Raw genomic sequence first — 17,786 nt, forward strand, 5'->3', positions numbered from 1 at the left:
GGTGGACCAGGTGGTGGTGGTGGTGATGGCCCATGTGGTGGTGATGGCCCATCTGGTGGCCAAGGTGGTGGCCCAGGTGGTGGCGGTGGCCCAGGTGGTGGCCCAGGTGGTGGTGGTGGTGGCCCAAGTGGTAGCCCAGGTGGTGGTGGTGGTGGCCCAGGTGGTGGTGGTGGCCCAGTTGGTGGCCCAGGTGGTGGTCGTTGTGGTGGCCCAAGTGGTGGCCCAGGTGGTGGTGGTGGCCCAGGTGGTGGTGGTGGCCCAGGTGGTGGTGGTGGTATTGGCCCAATGTAGTGACGGTGGTGGCCCAGTTAGTCGCCCAGGTGGTGGTGGCCCAGGTGGTGGCCCAGGTGGTGGTGGTTGTGGTGGCCCAAGTGGTGGCCCAGGTGGTGGTGGTGGCCCAGGTGGTGGTGGTGGTATTGGCCCAGGGTAGTGACGGTGGTGGCCCAGGTGGTGGCCCATGTGGTGGCCCAGGTGGTGGTGGTGGCCCAGGTGGTGGCCCAGGTGGTGGTGGTGGCCCAGGTGGTGGTGGTCCAGGTGGTGGCCCAGGTGATGGTGGTGGTGGCCCAGGTGGTGGCCCAGGTGGTGTTGGTGGTGGCCCAGGTGGTGGTGGTGGTGGCCCAGGTGGTAGCCCAGAAGGTGGCCCAGGTGGTGGTGTTGGTGGTGGTGGCCCAGGTGGTGATGGTGGTTGCCCAGGTGGTGACCCAGGTGGTGGTGGCCCATGTGGTGGCCCAGGTGATGGTGGTGGTGGTGGTGGTCATGACCTATGTGGTGCCCAGGTGGTGGTGGCGGTGGCCCAGATGGTGGCCCAGGTGGTGGTGGTTGTGGCCCAGGTGGTAGCCCAGGTGGTGGTGTGGGCCAGGTGGTGGTGGTGGCCTAGGTGGTGGCCCAGGTGGTGTTGGTGGTGGCCAAGTTGGTGGTGGTGGCCCAGGTGGTGGCCCAGGTGGTGGTGGCCCAGGTGGTGGTGGTGGCCCAGGTGGTGGCCGAGGTGGTGGTAGTGGTGGTGGCCCAGGTGGTGGCCCAGTTGGTGGTGGTGGTGGCCCAGGTGGTGGCCCAAGTGGTGGTGGTGGTGGTGGCCCAGGCAGTGGCCCAGGCGTTGGTGGTGGTGGCCCAGATGGTAGCCCAGGTGGTAGTGGTGGTTGTGGCCCAGGTGGTGGTGGCCCAGGTGGTGGCCCAGGTGGTGGTGGCCCAGGTGGTGGCCCAGGTGGTTGTGGCCCAGGTGGTGGCCCAGGTGGTGGCCCAGGTGGTTGTGGCCCAGGTGGTGGCCCAGGTGGTGGTGGTCCAGGTGGTGGCCCAGGTGATGGTGGCCCAGGTGGTGGCCCAGGTGGTGGCCCAGGTGGTGGCCCAGGTGGTGGTGGTGGCCCAGGTGGTGGTGTTGGTGGCCCAGGTGGTAGCCCAGATGATGGCCCAGGTGGTGGTGTTGGTGGTGGTGGCCCAGGTGGTGATGGTGGTGGCCCAGGTGGTGGTGGCCCAGGTGGTGGTGGCCCAGGTTGTGGTAGTGGTGGTCGTGGTGGCCCAGGTGGTGGTGATGGCCCAGGTGGTGACCCAGGTGGTGGCCCAGGTGGTGGTGGCCCAGGTAGTAACGGTGGTGGCCCAGGTGGTGGCCCAGGTGGTGGTGGTGGTTGCCCAGGTGGTGGCCCAGGTGGTGGGGGTGGTTGCCCAGGTGGTGGCCCAGGTGGTGGTGGCCCAGGTGGTGGCCTAGGTGGTGGTTGTGGCCCAGGTGGTGGTGGCCCAGGTGGTGGCCCAGGTGGTGGTGGTAGTTCAGGTGGTGGCCCAGGTGGTGGCCCAGGTGGTGGCCCAGGTGGTGTCCCAGGTGGTGGCCCAGGTGGTGGCCCAGGTGGTGGTGGTGGCCCAGGTGGTCGGTGGTGGTGGTGGACCAGTTGGTGGCCCAGGTAGTGGTTGTGGTGGCCCAGGTGGTGGTGGCCCATGTGGTGGCCCAGGCGGCGGTGGTGGTGGTGGCCCAGGTGGTGGTAGTGGTGGCCCAGGTGGTGGCCCAGGTGGTGGTGGTGGGGTAGGTAGTAGCCCAGGTGGTGGTGGTGGCCCAGGTGGTGGTGGCCCAGGTGGTGGCCCAGGTGGTGGTGGTGGTGGCCCAGGTGGTAGCCCAGGTGGTGGTGGTGGTGGTCCAGGTGGTGGTGGTGGTGGTGGCCCAGGTGGTGGTGGTGGTGGTGGTGGCCCAGGTGGTGGCCCAGGTGGTGGTGGTGGTGGCCCAGGTAGTGACGGTGGTGGCCCAGGTGGTGGTGGTGGTGGCCCATGTGGTGGCCCAGGTGGTGGTGGCCCAGGTGGTGGCCCAGGTGGTGGTGGCCCAGGTGGTGGCCCAGGTGGTGGTGGTGGCCCAGGTGGTGGTGGCCCAGGTGGTGGCCCAGGTGGTGGTGGTCCAGGTGGTGGCCCAGGTGATGGTGGCCCAGGTGGTGGCCCAGATGGTGGCCCAGGTGGTGGTGGTGGCCCAGGTGGTGGTGGTGGTGGCCCAGGTGGTAGCCCATATGGTGGCCCAGGTGGTGGTGTTGGTGGTGGTGGCCCAGGTTGTGGTGGTGGCCCAGGTGGTGGCCCAGGTGGTGGTGGTGGCCCAGGTGATGGCCCAGGTGGTGGTGGCCCAGGTGGTGGCCCAGGCGTTGGTGGTGGTGGCCCAGATGGTGGGCCAGGTGGTGGTGGTGGTGGTTGTGGCCCAGGTGTTGGTGGTGGCCCAGGTGGTGGCCCAGGTGGTTGGTGGTGGTGGTGGTCCAGGTATTGGCCCAGGTGGTGGTTGTGGTGGCCAAGGTGGTGGTGGTGGCCCAGGTGGTGGGACAGGTGGTGGTGGTGGTGGTGGTGGTGGTGGCCCAGGTGGTGGTGGTGGTGGCCCAGGTGGTGGCCCGGGTGGTGGCCCAGGTGGTGGTGGTGGCCCAGGTGGTGGCCCAGGTGGTGGTGTTGGTGGCCCAGGTGGTGGCCCAGGTGGTGGTGGTGGTGATGGCCCATGTGGTGGTGATGGCCCATGTGGTGGCCCCGGTGGTGGCCCAGGTGGTGGCGGTGGCCCAGGTGGTGGCCCAGGTGGTGGTGGTGGTGGCCCAAATGGTATCCCAGGTGGTGGTGGTGGTGGCCCAGGTGGTGGTGGTGGCCCAGTTGGTGGCCCAGGTGGTGGTGGTGGTGGCCCAGGTAGTCGCCCAGGTGGTGGTGGTGGTGGTGGTGGTGGTCGCCCAGGTGGTGGTGATTGTGGTGGCCCAAGTGGTGGTGGTGGGGTAGGTAGTAGCCTAGGTGGTGGTGGTGGTGGTGGTGGCCCAGGTGGTGGTGGCCCAGGTGGTGGCCCAGGTGGTGGTGGTGGTGGTGGTGGCCCAGGTGGTAGCCCAGGTGGTGGTGGTGGTGGCCCAGGTGGTGGTGGTGGTGGCCTAGGTGGTGGTCCAGGTGGTGGTGGTGGTGGCCCAGGTGGTGGCCCAGGTGGTGGTGGTGGCCCAGGTGGTGGTGGTGGTGGCCCAGGTGGTGGTGGTGGTGGCCCAGGTGGTGGCCCAGGTGGTGGTGGTGGTGGCCCAGGTAGTGACGGTGGTGGTCCAGGTGATGGCCCAGGTGGTGGTGGTGGTGGCCCATGTGGTGGCCCAGGTGGTGGTGGCCCAGGTGGTGGCCCAGGTGGTGGTGGCCCAGGTGGTGGCCCAGGTGGTGGCCCAGGTGGTTGTGGCCCAGGTGGTGGCCCAGGTGGTGGTGGTCCAGGTGGTGGCCCAGGTGATGGTGGCCCAGGTGGTGGCCCAGGTGGTGGCCCAGGTGGTGGTGGTGGCCCAGGTGGTGGTGGTGGTGGCCCAGGTGGTATCCCAGATGATGGCCCAGGTGGTGGTGTTGGTGGTGGTGGCCCAGGTGGTGATGGTGGTGGCCCAGGTGGTGGCCCAGGTGGTGGTGGCCCAGGTGGTGGTGGCCCAGGTTGTGGTAGTGGTGGTCGTGGTGGCCCAGGTGGCGGTGGTGGCCCAGGTGGTGGCCCAGGTGGTGGCCCAGGTGGTGGTGGCCCAGGTAGTAACGGTGGTGGCCCAGGTGGTGGCCCAGGTGGTGGTGGTGGTTGCCCAGGTGGTGGCCCAGGTGGTGGGGGTGGTTGCCCAGGTGGTGGCCCAGGTGGTGGTGGCCCAGGTGGTGGCCTAGGTGGTGGTGGTGGCCCAGGTGGTGGTGGCCCAGGTGGTGGCCCAGGTGGTGGTGGTAGCCCAGGTGGTGGCCCAGGTGGTGGCCCAGGTGGTGGCCCAGGTGATGGCCCAGGTGGTGGCCCAGGTGGTGGTGGTGGCCCAGGTGGTCGGTGGTGGTGGTGGACCAGTTGGTGGCCCAGGTAGTGGTTGTGGTGGCCCAGGTGGTGGTGGCCCAGGTGGTGGCCCAGGCGGCGGTGGTGGTGGCCCAGGTGGTGGTAGTGGTGGTAGTGGTGGCCCAGGTGGTGGCCCAGGTGGTGGTGGTGGGGTAGGTAGTAGCCCAGGTGGTGGTGGTGGCCCAGGTGGTGGTGGCCCAGGTGGTGGTGGCCCAGGTGGTGGCCCAGGTGGTGGTGGTGGTGGCCCAGGTGGTAGCCCAGGTGGTGGTGGTGGTGGTCCAGGTGGTGGTGGTGGTGGTGGTGGCCCAGGTGGTGGTGGTGGTGGCCCAGGTGGTGGCCCAGGTGGTGGCCCAGGTAGTGACGGTGGTGGCCCAGGTGGTGGTGGTGGTGGCCCATGTGGTGGCCCAGGTGGTGGTGGCCCAGGTGGTGGTGGCCCAGGTGGTGGCCCAGGTGGTGGTGGTGGCCCAGGTGGTGGTGGCCCAGGTGGTGGCCCAGGTGGTGGTGGTCCAGGTGGTGGCCCAGGTGATGGTGGCCCAGGTGGTGGCCCAGATGGTGGCCCAGGTGGTGGTGGTGGCCCAGGTGGTGGTGGTGGTGGCCCAGGTGGTAGCCCATATGGTGGCCCAGGTGGTGGTGTTGGTGGTGGTGGCCCAGGTGGTAATGGTGGTGGCCCAGGTGGTGGCCCAGGTGGTGGTGGCCCAGGTGGTGGTGGCCCAGGTTGTGGTAGTGGTGGTCGTGGTGGCCCAGGTGGTGGTGGTGGCCCAGGTGGTGGCCCAGGTGGTGGTGGTGGCCCAGGTGATGGCCCAGGTTGTGGTGGCCCAGGTGGTGGCCCAGGCGTTGGTGGTGGCCCAGATGGTGGGCCAGGTGGTGGTGGTTGTGGCCCAGGTGTTGGTGGTGGCCCAGGTGGTGGCCCAGGTGGTTGGTGGTGGTGGTGGTCCAGGTATTGGCCCAGGTGGTGGTTGTGGTGGCCAAGGTGGTGGTGGTGGCCCAGGTGGTGGGACAGGTGGTGGTGGTGGTGGCCCAGGTGGTGGCCCGGGTGGTGGCCCAGGTGGTGGTGGTGGCCCAGGTGGTGGCCCAGGTGGTGGTGGTGGTGGCCCAGGTGGTGGCCCAGGTGGTGGTGGTGGTGATGGCCCATGTGGTGGTGATGGCCCATGTGGTGGCCCAGGTGGTGGCCCAGGTGGTGGCGGTGGCCCAGGTGGTGGCCCAGGTGGTGGCCCAGGTGGTGGTGGTGGTGGCCCAAATGGTAGCCCAGGTGGTGGTGGTGGTGGTGGCCCAGGTGGTGGTGGTGGTGGCCCAGTTGGTGGCCCAGGTGGTGGTGGTGGTGGCCCAGGTAGTCGCCCAGGTGGTGGTGGTGGTGGTGGCCCAGGTGGTGGCCCAGGTGGTGGTGGTTGTGGTGGCCCAGGTGGTGGTGGTGGTGGCCCAGGTGGTGGTGGTGGTATTGGCCCAGGGTAGTGACGGTGGTGGCCCAGGTGGTGGCCCAGGTGGTGGCCCAGGTGGTGGCCCAGGTGGTGGTGGTCCAGGTGGTGGCCCAGGTGATGGTGGCCCAGGTGGTGGCCCAGATGGTGGCCCAGGTGGTGGTGGTGGCCCAGGTGGTGGTGGTGGTGGCCCAGGTGGTAGCCCAGATGGTGGCCCAGGTGGTGGTGTTGGTGGTGTTGGCCCAGGTGGTGATGGTGGTGGCCCAGGTGGTGGCCCAGGTGGTGGTGGCCCAGGTGGTTGTGGCCCAGGTTGTGGTAGTGGTGGTCGTGGTGGCCCAGGTGGTGGTGGTGGCCCAGGTGGTGGCCCAGATGGTGGTGGTGGCCCAGGTGATGGCCCAGGTGGTGGTGGCCCAGGTGGTGGCCCAGGCATTGGTGGTGGTGGCCCAAATGGTGGGCCAGGTGGTGGTGGTGGTGGTTGTGGCCCAGGTGTTGGTGGTGGCCAAGGTGGTGGCCCAGGTGGTTGGTGGTGGTGGTGGTCCAGGTATTGGCCCAGGTGGTGGTTGTGGTGGCCAAGGTGGTGGTGGTGGCCCAGGTGGTGGCCCAGGTGATGGTGGTGGTGGTGGCCCAGGTGGTGGTGGTGGTGGCCCAGGTGGTGGCCCGGGTGGTGGCCCAGGTGGTGGTGGTGGCCCAGGTGGTGGCCCAGGTGGTGGTGGTGGTGGCCCAGGTGGTGGCCCAGGTTGTGGTAGTGGTGGTCGTGGTGGCCCAGGTGGTGGTGGTGGCCCAGGTGGTGGCCCAGGTGGTGGTGGTGGCCCAGGTGATGGCCCAGGTTGTGGTGGCCCAGGTGGTGGCCCAGGCGTTGGTGGTGGCCCAGATGGTGGGCCAGGTGGTGGTGGTTGTGGCCCAGGTGTTGGTGGTGGCCCAGGTGGTGGCCCAGGTGGTTGGTGGTGGTGGTGGTCCAGGTATTGGCCCAGGTGGTGGTTGTGGTGGCCAAGGTGGTGGTGGTGGCCCAGGTGGTGGGACAGGTGGTGGTGGTGGTGGCCCAGGTGGTGGCCCGGGTGGTGGCCCAGGTGGTGGTGGTGGCCCAGGTGGTGGCCCAGTTGGTGGTGGTGGTGGCCCAGGTGGTGGCCCAGGTGGTGGTGGTGGTGATGGCCCATGTGGTGGTGATGGCCCATGTGGTGGCCCAGGTGGTGGCCCAGGTGGTGGCGGTGGCCCAGGTGGTGGCCCAGGTGGTGGCCCAGGTGGTGGTGGTGGTGGCCCAAATGGTAGCCCAGGTGGTGGTGGTGGTGGTGGCCCAGGTGGTGGTGGTGGTGGCCCAGTTGGTGGCCCAGGTGGTGGTGGTGGTGGCCCAGGTAGTCGCCCAGGTGGTGGTGGTGGTGGTGGCCCAGGTGGTGGCCCAGGTGGTGGTGGTTGTGGTGGCCCAGGTGGTGGTGGTGGTGGCCCAGGTGGTGGTGGTGGTATTGGCCCAGGGTAGTGACGGTGGTGGCCCAGGTGGTGGCCCAGGTGGTGGCCCAGGTGGTGGCCCAGGTGGTGGTGGTCCAGGTGGTGGCCCAGGTGATGGTGGCCCAGGTGGTGGCCCAGATGGTGGCCCAGGTGGTGGTGGTGGCCCAGGTGGTGGTGGTGGTGGCCCAGGTGGTAGCCCAGATGGTGGCCCAGGTGGTGGTGTTGGTGGTGTTGGCCCAGGTGGTGATGGTGGTGGCCCAGGTGGTGGCCCAGGTGGTGGTGGCCCAGGTGGTTGTGGCCCAGGTTGTGGTAGTGGTGGTCGTGGTGGCCCAGGTGGTGGTGGTGGCCCAGGTGGTGGCCCAGATGGTGGTGGTGGCCCAGGTGATGGCCCAGGTGGTGGTGGCCCAGGTGGTGGCCCAGGCATTGGTGGTGGTGGCCCAAATGGTGGGCCAGGTGGTGGTGGTGGTGGTTGTGGCCCAGGTGTTGGTGGTGGCCAAGGTGGTGGCCCAGGTGGTTGGTGGTGGTGGTGGTCCAGGTATTGGCCCAGGTGGTGGTTGTGGTGGCCAAGGTGGTGGTGGTGGCCCAGGTGGTGGCCCAGGTGATGGTGGTGGTGGTGGCCCAGGTGGTGGTGGTGGTGGCCCAGGTGGTGGCCCGGGTGGTGGCCCAGGTGGTGGTGGTGGCCCAGGTGGTGGCCCAGGTGGTGGTGGTGGTGGCCCAGGTGGTGGCCCAGGTGGTGGTGGTGGTGATGGCCCATGTGGTGGTGATGGCCCATGTGGTGGCCCAGGTGGTGGCCCAGGTGGTGGCGGTGGACCAGGTGGTTGCCCAGGTGGTGGTGGTGGTGGCCCAAGTGGTAGCCCAGGTGGTGGTGGTGGTGGCCCAGGTGGTGGCCCTGGTGGTGGTGGTAGTGATGGCCCATGTGGTGCCCAGGTGGTGGCCCAGGTGGTGGTGGTGGCACAGGTGGTGGTGGCCCAGGTGGTGGTGGTGGTGGCCCAGGTGGTAGCCCAGGTGGTGGTGGTGGTGGCTCAGGTGGTGGTGGTTGTGGCCCAGGTGGTGGTGGTGGTGGCCCAGGTGGTGGCCCAGGTGGTGGTGGTGGCCCAGGTGGTAGCCCAGGTGGTGGTGGTGGTGGCCCAGGTGGTGGTGGTGGTGGCCCAGGTGGTGGCCCAGGTGGTGGTGGTGGTGGTGGTGGTGGCCCAGGTAGTGACGGTGGTGGCCCAGGTGGTGGCCCAGGTGGTGGTGGTGGCCCATGTGGTGGCCCAGGTGGTGGTGGCCCAGGTGGTGGCCCAGGTGATGGCCCAGGTGGTGGCCCAGGTGGTGGCCCAGGTGGTGGTGGTGGCCCAGGTGGTGGTGGCCCAGGTGGTGGCCCAGGTGGTGGTGGTCCAGGTGGTGGTGGCCCAGGTGGTGGCCCAGGTGGTGGCCCAGTTGGTGGTGGTGGCCCAGGTGGTGGTGGTGGCCCAGGTGGTAGCCCAGATGGTGGCCCAGGTGGTGGTGTTGGTGGTGGTGGCCCAGGTGGTGATGGTGGTGGCCCAGGTGGTGGCCCAGGTGGTGGTGGCCCAAGTGGTGGTGGCCCAGGGTGGTGGTGGTGGCCCAGGTGGTGGCCCAGGTGGTTGTGGTGGCCCAGGTGATGGCCCAGGTGGTGGTGGTGGTGGTCCAGGTGGTGGCCCAGGCGTTGGTGGTGGTGGCCAAGATGGTGGCCCAGGTGGTGGTGGTGGTGGTTGTGGCCCAGGTGTTGGCGGTGGCCCAGGTGGTGGCCCAGGTGGTCGGTGGTGGTGGTGGTCCAGGTATTGGCCCAGGTGGTGGTTGTGGTGGCCAAGGTGGTGGTGGTGGCCCAGGTGGTGGTGGTGGTGGCCCAGGTGGTGGTGGTGGTGGCCCAGGTGGTGGCCCGGGTGGTGGCCCAGGTGGTGGTGGTGGCCCAGGTGGTGGCCCAGGTGGTGGTGGTGGTGGCCCAGGTGGTGGCCCAGGTGGTGGTGGTGGTCCATGTAGTGGCCAAGGTGGTGGTGGTGGCCCAGGTGGTGGTGGCCCAGGTGTTGGCCCAGGTGGTGGTGGTGGTGGGCCAGGTGGTAGGCCAGGTGGTGGTGGCCCAGGTGGTGGTGGTGGTGGCCTAGGTGGTGGTCCAGTTGGTGGTGGTGGTGGTGGCCCAGGCGGTGGCCCAGGTGGTGGTGGTGGTAGCCCAGGTGGTGGCCCAGGTGGTGGTGGCCCAGGTAGTGACAGTGGTGGCCCAGGTGGTGGCCCAGGTGGTGGTGGTGGTTGCCCAGGTGGTGGCCCAGGTGGTGGTGGTGGTGGCCCAGGTGGTGGCCCAGGTGGTGGTGGCCCAGGTGGTGGCCCAGGTGGTGGTGGTGGCCCAGGTGGTGGTGGCCCAGGTGGTGGCCCAGGTGGTGGTGGTAGCCCAGGTGGTGGCCCAGGTGGTGGCCCAGGTGGTGGCCCAGGTGGTCGGTGGTGGTGGTCGACCAGTTGGTGGCCCAGATAGTGGGTGTGGTGGCCCAGGTGGTGGTGGCCCAGGTGGTGGCCCAGGCGGTGGTGGTGGCCCAGGTGGTGGTGGTGGTGGCCCAGGTGGTGGCCCAGGTGGTGGTGGTGGGGTAGGTAGTAGCCCAGGTGGTGGTGGTGGCCCAGGTGGTGGTGGCCCAGGTGGTGGCCCAGGTGGTGGTGGTGGTGGTGGCCTAGGTGGTAGCCCAGGTGGTAGTGGTGGTGGCCCAGGTGGTGGTGGTGGTGGCCTAGGTGTTGGTCCAGGTGGTGGTGGTGGTGGTGGCCCAGGTGGTGGCCCAGGTGGTGGCCCAGGTGGTGGTGGTGGCCCAGGTGGTAGCCCAGGTGGTTGTGGTGGTCCAGGTGGTGGTGGTGGTGGCCCAGGTGGTGGTGGTGGTGGCCCAGGTAGTGACGGTGGTGGCCCAGGTGGTGGCCCAGGTGGGGGTGGTGGTGGCCCATGTGGTGGCCCAGGTGGTGGTGGCCCAGGTGGTGGCCCAGGTGGTGGCCCAGGTGGTGGTGGTGGTGGTGGTGGCCCAGGTGGTGGTGGTGGCCCAGGTGGTAGCCCAGGTGGTGGTGGTGGTCCAGGTGGTGGTGGTGGTGGCCCAGGTGGTGGTGGTGGTGGCCCAGGTAGTGACGGTGGTGGCCCAGGTGGTGGCCCAGGTGGGGGTGGTGGTGGCCCATGTGGTGGCCCAGGTGGTGGTGGCCCAGGTGGTGGCCCAGGTGGTGGCCCAGGTAGTGGTGGTGGCCCAGGTGGTGGCCCAGGTGGTGGTGGTGGCCCAGGTGGAAGCCCAGATGGTGGCCCAGGTGGTGGTGTTGGTGGTGGTGGCCCAGGTGGTGATGGTGGTGGCCCAGGTGGTGGCCCAGGTGGTGGTGGCCCAGGTGGTGGTGGCCCAGGTTGTGGTACTGGTGGTCGTGGTGGCCCAGGTGGTGGTGGTGGCCCAGGTGGTGGCCCAGGTGGTGGCCCAGGTGGTGGTGGCCCAGGTAGTGACGGTGGTGGCCCAGGTGGTGGCCCAGGTGGTGGTGGTGGTTGCCCAGGTGGTGGCCCAGTTGGTGGTGGCCCAGGTGGTGGCCCAGGTGGTGGTGGCCCAGGTGGTGGCCCAGGTGGTGGTGGTGGCCCAGGTGGTGGCCCAGGTGGTGGTGGTGGTGGCCCAGGTGGTGGCCCAGGTGGTGGTGGTGGTGGCCCAGGTGGTGGACCAGGTGGTGGTGGTGGTGATGGCCCAAGTGGTGGTGATGGCCCATTTGGTGGCCAAGGTGGTGGCCCAGGTGGTGGCGGTGGCCCAGGTGGTGGCCCAGGTGGTGGTGGCCCAAGTGGTAGCCCAGGTGGTGGTGGTGGTGGCCCAGGTGGTGGTGGTGGCCCAGTTGGTGGCCCAGGTGGTGGTGGTGGTGGCCCAGGTAGTCGCCCAGGTGGTGGTGGCCCAGGTGGTGGCCCAGGTGGTGGTGGTGGCCCAGGTGGTGGTGGTGGTATTGGCCCAGGGTAGTGACGGTGGTGGCCCAGGTGGTGGCCCAGGTGGTGGCCCAGGTGGTGGTGGTGGCCCAGGTGGTGGCCCAGGTGGTGGTGGTGGCCCAGGTGGTGGTGGTCCAGGTGGTGGCCCAGGTGATGGTGGTGGTGGCCCAGGTGGTGTTGGTGGTGGCCCAGGTGGTGGTGGTGGTGGCCCAGGTGGTAGCCCAGAAGGTGGATCAGGTGGTGGTGTTGGTGGTGGTGGCCCAGGTGGTGATGGTGGTGGCCCAGGTGGTGACCCAGGTGGTGGTGGCCCATGTGGTGGCCCAGGTGATGGTGGTGGTGGTGGTGGTCATGACCTATGTGGTGCCCAGGTGGTGGTGGCGGTGGCCCAGATGGTGGCCCAGGTGGTGGTGGTTGTGGCCCAGGTGGTAGCCAAGGTGGTGGTGTGGGCCAGGTGGTAGTGGTGGCCTAGGTGGTGGCCCAGGTGGTCTTGGTGGTGGCCAAGTTGGTGGTGGTGGCCCAGGTGGTGGCCCAGGTGGTGGTGGCCCAGGTGGTGGTGGTGGCCCAGGTGGTGGCCGAGGTGGTGGTAGTGGTGGTGGCCCAGGTGGTGGCCCAGTTGGTGGTGGTGGTGGCCCAGGTGGTGGCCCAAGTGGTGGTGGTGGTGGTGGCCCAGGCAGTGGCCCAGGCGTTGGTGGTGGTGGCCCAGATGGTGGCCCAGGTGGTAGTGGTGGTTGTGGCCCAGGTGGTGGTGGTGGCCCAGGTGGTGGCCCAGGTTGTCGGTGGTGGTGGTGGACCAGGTGGTGGTGGTGGTTGCCTAGGTGGTGTTCCAGGTGGTGGTGGTGGTGGTGGTGGCCCAGGTGGTGGCCCAGGTGGTGGTGGTGGCCCAGGTGGTAGCCCAGGTGGTGGTGGTGGTGGCCCAGGTGGTGGTGGTGGTGGCCCAGGTGGTGGCCCAGGTGGTGGTGGTGGTGGCCCAGGTAGTGACGGTGGTGGCCCAGGTGGTGGCCCAGGTGGTGGTGGTGGCCCAGGTGGTGGCCCAGGTGGTGGTGGCCCAGGTGGTGGCCCAGGTGGTGGTGGTCCAGGTGGTGGCCCAGGTGATGGTGGTGGTGGCCCAGGTGGTGGCCCAGGTGGTGGCCCAGGTGGTGGTGGTGGCCCAGGTGGTGGTGGTCGTCCAGGGGGTAGCCCAGATGGTGGCCCAGGTGGTGGTGTTGGTGGTGGTGGCCCAGGTGGTGATGGTGGTGGCCCAGGTGGTGGCCCAGGTGGTGGTGGCCCAGGTGGTGGTGACCCAGGGTGGTGGTGGTGGCCCAGGTGGTGGCCAAGGTGGTGGTGGTGGCCCAGGTGATGGCCCAGGTGGTGGTGGTGGTGGTCCAGGTGGTGGCCCAGGCATTGGTGGTGGTGGCTCAGATGGTGGCCCAGGTGGTGGTGGTGGTGGTTGTGGCCCAGGTGTTTGTGGTGGCCCAGGTGGTGGCCCAGGTGGTCGGTGGTGGTGGTGGTCCAGGTATTGGACCAGGTGGTGGTTGTGGTGGCCAAGGTGGTGGTGGTGGCCCAGGTGGTGGCCCAGGTGGTGGTGGTGGTGACCCAGGTGGTGGCCCAGGTGGTGGTGGTGGTGACCCAGGTGGTGGCCCAGGTGGTGGTGGTGGTGATGGCCCATATGGTGGCCCAGGTGGTGGTGGTGGTCCATGTAGTGGCCCAGGTGGTGGTGGTGGCCCAGGTGGTGGTGGCCCAGGTGTTGGCCCAGGTGGTGGTGGTGGTGGCCCAGGTGGTAGGCCAGGTGGTGGTGGCCCAGGTGGTGGTGGTGGTGGCCTAGGTGGTGGTCCAGTTGGTGGTGGTGGTGGCCTAGGCGGTGGCCCAGGTGGTGGTGGTGGTAGCCCAGGTGGTGGCCCAGGTGGTGGTGGCCCAGGTAGTGACAGTGGTGGCCCAGGTGGTGGCCCAGGTGGTGGTGGTGGTTGCCCAGGTGGTGGCCCAGGTGGTGGTGGTGGTGGCCCAGGTGGTGGCCCAGGTGGTGGTGGCCCAGGTGGTGGCCCAGGTGGTGGTGGTGGCCCAGGTGGTGGTGGCCCAGGTGGTGGCCCAGGTGGTGGTGGTAGCCAAGGTGGTGGCCCAGGTGGTGGCCCAGGTGGTGGCCCAGGTGGTGGTGGTGGCCCAGGTGGTCGGTGGTGGTGGTGGCCCAGATAGTGGTTGTGGTGGCCCAGGTGGTGGTGGCCCAGGTGGTGGGCCAGGTGGCGGTGGTGGTGGTGGCCCAGGTGGTGGTGGTGGTGGCCCAGGAGGTGGCCCAGGTGGTGGTGGTGGGGTAGGTAGTAGCCCAGGTGGTGGTGGTGGCCCAGGTGGTGGTGGCCCAGGTGGTGGCCCAGGTGGTGGTGGTGGTGGCCCAGGTGGTAGCCCAGGTGGTGGTGGTGGTGGCCCAGGTGGTGGTGGTGGTGGCCTAGGTGGTGGTCCAGGTGGTGGTGGTGGTGGTGGCCCAGGTGGTGGCCCAGGTGGTGGTGGTTGCCCAGGTGGTAGCCCAGGTGGTGGTGGTGGTGGTGGCCCAGGTGGTGGTGGTGGTGGCCCAGGTGGTGGCCCAGGTGGTGGTGGTGGTGGCCCAGGTAGTGACGGTGGTGGCCCAGGTGGTGGCCCAGGTGGTGGGCCAGGTGGTGGTGGTGGTGGCCCATGTGGTGGCCCAGGTGGTGGTGGCCCAGGTGGTGGCCCAGGTGGTGGTGGCCCAGGTGGTGGCCCAGGTGATGGTGGCCCAGGTGGTGGCCCAGGTGGTGGCCCAGGTGGTGGTGGTGGCCCAGGTGGTAGCCCAGATGGTGGCCCAGGTGGTGGTGTTGGTGGTGGTGGCCCAGGTCGTGATGGTGGTGGCCCAGGTGGTGGCCCAGGTGGTGGTGGCCCAGGTGGTGGTGGCCCAGGTTGTGGTAGTGGTGGTCGTGGTGGCCCAGGTGGTGGTGGTGGCCCAGGTGGTGGCCCAGGTGGTGGCCCAGGTGGTGGTGGCCCAGGTAGTGACGGTGGTGGCCCAGGTGGTGGCCCAGGTGGTGGTGGTGGTTGCCCAGGTGGTGGCCCATGTGGTGGTGGTGGTGGCCCAGGTGGTGGCCCAGGTGGTGGTGGCCCAGGTGGTGGCCCAGGTGGTGGTGGTGGACCAGGTGGTGGTGGCCCAGGTGGTGGCCCAGGTGGTGGTGGTCCAGATGGTGGCCCAGGTGATGGTGGCCCAGGTGGTGGCCCAGGTGGTGGCCCAGGTGGTGGTGGTGGCCCAGGTGGTGGTGGTGGTGGCCCAGGTGGTAGCCCAGATGGTCACCCAGGTGGTGGTGTTGGTGGTGGTGGCCCAGGTGGTGATGGTGGTGGCCCAGGTGGTGGCCCAGGTGGTGGTTGCCCAGGTGGTGGTGGCCCAGGTTGTGGTAGTGGTGGTCGTGGTGGCCAAGGTGGTGGCCCAGGTGGTGGCCCAGGTGGTGGCCCAGGTGGTGGCCCAGGTGGTGGTGGCCCAGGTGGTGGTGGCCCAGGTGGTGGCCCAGGTGGTGGTGGTAGCCAAGGTGGTGGCCCAGGTGGTGGCCCAGGTGGTGGCCCAGGTGGTGGTGGTGGCCCAGGTGGTCGGTGGTGGTGGTGGCCCAGATAGTGGTTGTGGTGGCCCAGGTGGTGGGCCAGGTGGCGGTGGTGGTGGTGGCCCAGGTGGTGGTGGTGGTGGCCCAGGTGGTGGCCCAGGTGGTGGTGGTGGGGTAGGTAGTAGCCCAGGTGGTGGTGGTGGCCCAGGTGGTGGTGGCCCAGGTGGTGGCCCAGGTGGTGGTGGTGGTGGTGGTGGCCCAGGTGGTGGTGGCCCAGGTGGTGGCCCAGGTGGTGGTGGTGGTGGCCCAGGTGGTAGCCCAGGTGGTGGTGGTGGTGGCCCAGGTGGTGGTGGTGGTGGCCTAGGTGGTGGTCCAGGTGGTGGTGGTGGTGGTGGCCCAGGTGGTGGCCCAGGTGGTGGTGGTTGCCCAGGTGGTAGCCCAGGTGGTGGTGGTGGTGGTGGCCCAGGTGGTGGTGGTGGTGGCCCAGGTGGTGGCCCAGGTGGTGGTGGTGGTGGCCCAGGTAGTGACGGTGGTGGCCCAGGTGGTGGCCCAGGTGGTGGCCCAGGTGGTTGTGGTGGTGGCCCATGTGGTGGCCCAGGTGGTGGTGGCCCAGGTGGTGGCCCAGGTGGTGGTGGCCCAGGTGGTGGCCCAGGTGATGGTGGCCCAGGTGGTGGCCCAGGTGGTGGCCCAGGTGGTGGTGGTGGCCCAGGTGGTAGCCCAGATGGTGGCCCAGGTGGTGGTGTTGGTGGTGGTGGCCCAGGTCGTGATGGTGGTGGCCCAGGTGGTGGCCCAGGTGGTGGTGGCCCAGGTGGTGGTGGCCCAGGTTGTGGTAGTGGTGGTCGTGGTGGCCCAGGTGGTGGTGGTGGCCCAGGTGGTGGCCCAGGTGGTGGCCCAGGTGGTGGTGGCCCAGGTAGTGACGGTGGTGGCCCAGGTGGTGGCCCAGGTGGTGGTGGTGGTTGCCCAGGTGGTGGCCCATGTGGTGGTGGTGGTGGCCCAGGTGGTGGCCCAGGTGGTGGTGGCCCAGGTGGTGGCCCAGGTGGTGGTGGTGGACCAGGTGGTGGTGGCCCAGGTGGTGGCCCAGGTGGTGGTGGTCCAGATGGTGGCCCAGGTGATGGTGGCCCAGGTGGTGGCCCAGGTGGTGGCCCAGGTGGTGGTGGTGGCCCAGGTGGTGGTGGTGGTGGCCCAGGTGGTAGCCCAGATGGTCACCCAGGTGGTGGTGTTGGTGGTGGTGGCCCAGGTGGTGATGGTGGTGGCCCAGGTGGTGGCCCAGGTGGTGGTTGCCCAGGAGGTGGTGGCCCAGGTTGTGGTAGTGGTGGTCGTGGTGGCCAAGGTGGTGGCCCAGGTGGTGGCCCAGGTGGTGGCCCAGGTGGTGGCCCAGGTGGTGGTGGCCCAGGTGGTGGTGGCCCAGGTGGTGGCCCAGGTGGTGGTGGTAGCCAAGGTGGTGGCCCAGGTGGTGGCCCAGGTGGTGGCCCAGGTGGTGGTGGTGGCCCAGGTGGTCGGTGGTGGTGGTGGCCCAGATAGTGGTTGTGGTGGCCCAGGTGGTGGGCCAGGTGGCGGTGGTGGTGGTGGCCCAGGTGGTGGTGGTGGTGGCCCAGGTGGTGGCCCAGGTGGTGGTGGTGGGGTAGGTAGTAGCCCAGGTGGTGGTGGTGGCCCAGGTGGTGGTGGCCCAGGTGGTGGCCCAGGTGGTGGTGGTGGTGGTGGTGGCCCAGGTGGTAGCCCAGGTGGTGGTGGTGGTGGCCCAGGTGGTGGTGGTGGCCTAGGTGGTGGTCCAGGTGGTGGTGGTGGTGGTGGCCCAGGTGGTGGCCCAGGTGGTGGTGGTTGCCCAGGTGATAGCCCAGGTGGTGGTGGTGGTGGCCCTGGTGGTGGTGGTGGTGGCCCAGGTGGTGGCCCAGGTGGTAGTGGTGGTGGCCCAGGTAGTGACGGTGGTGGCCCAGGTGGTGGCCCAGGTGGTGGCCCAGGTGGTGGTGGTGGTGGCCCATGTGGTGGCCCAGGTGGTGGTGGCCCAGGTGGTGGCCCAGGTGGTGGTGGCCCAGGTGGTGGCCCAGGTGATGGTGGCCCAGGTGGTGGCCCAGGTGGTGGCCCAGGTGGTGGTGGTGGCCCAGGTGGTAGCCCAGATGGTGGCCCAGGTGGTGGTGTTGGTGGTGGTGGCCCAGGTCGTGATGGTGGTGGCCCAGGTGGTGGTGGCCCAGGTGGTGGTGGCCCAGGTTGTGGTAGTGGTGGTCGTGGTGGCCCAGGTGGTGGTGGTGGCCCAGGTGGTGGCCCAGGTGGTGGCCCAGGTGGTGGCCCAGGTGGTGGCCCAGGTGGTGGTGGCCCAGGTAGTGACGGTGGTGGCCCAGGTGGTGGCCCAGGTGGTGGTGGTGGTTGCCCAGGTGGTGGCCCAGGTGGTGGTGGTGGTGGCCCAGGTGGTGGCCCAGGTGGTGGTGGCCCAGGTGGTGGCCCAGGTGGTGGTGGTGGCCCAGGTGGTGGTGGCCCAGGTGGTGGCCCAGGTGGTGGTGGTCCAGATGGTGGCCCAGGTGATGGTGGCCCAGGTGGTGGCCCAGGTGGTGGCCCAGGTGGTGGTGGTGGCCCAGGTGGTGGTGGTGGTGGCCCAGGTGGTAGCCCAGATGGTCACCCAGGTGGTGGTGTTGGTGGTGGTGGCCCAGGTGGTGATGGTGGTGGCCCAGGTGGTGGCCCAGGTGGTGGTGGCCCAGGTGGTGGTGGCCCAGGTTGTGGTTTTGGTGGTCGTGGTGGCCCAGGTGGTGGTGGTGGCCCAGGTGGTGGCGCAGGTGGTGGTGGTGGCCCAGGTGATGGCCCAGGTGGTGGTGGCCCATGTGGTGGCCCAGGCGTTGGTGGTGGTGGCCCAGATGGTGGCCCAGGTGGTTGTGGTGGTGGTTGTTGCCCAGGTGTTGGTGGTGGCCCAGGTGATTGGTGGTGGTGGTGGTGGTCCAGGTATTGGCCCAGGTGGTGGTTGTGGAGGCCAAGGTAGTGGTGGTGGCCCAGGTGGTGGCCCAGGTGGTGGCCCAGGTGGTGGTGGTGGTGGCCCAGGTGGTGGTGGTGGTGGCCCAGGTGGTGGCCCGGGTGGTGGCCCAGGTGGTGGTGGTGGCCCAGGTGGTGGCCCAGGTGGTGGTGGTGATGGCACAGGTGGTGGCCCAGGTGGTGGTGGTGGTGATGGCCCATGTGGTGGTGATGGCCCATGTGGTGGCCCATGTGGTGGCCCAGGTGGTGGTGGTGGCCCAGGTGGTGGTGGCCCAGGTGGTGGCCCAGGTGGTGGTGGTGGCCCAGGTGGTGGCCCAGGTGGTGGTGGTGGTGGCCTAGGT

The sequence above is a fragment of the Lampetra planeri genome, chromosome 61, assembly GCF_965212315.1.
Source record: "Lampetra planeri chromosome 61, kcLamPlan1.2.h2, whole genome shotgun sequence".
In the NCBI taxonomy this organism is placed as follows: domain Eukaryota; kingdom Metazoa; phylum Chordata; class Hyperoartia; order Petromyzontiformes; family Petromyzontidae; genus Lampetra; species Lampetra planeri.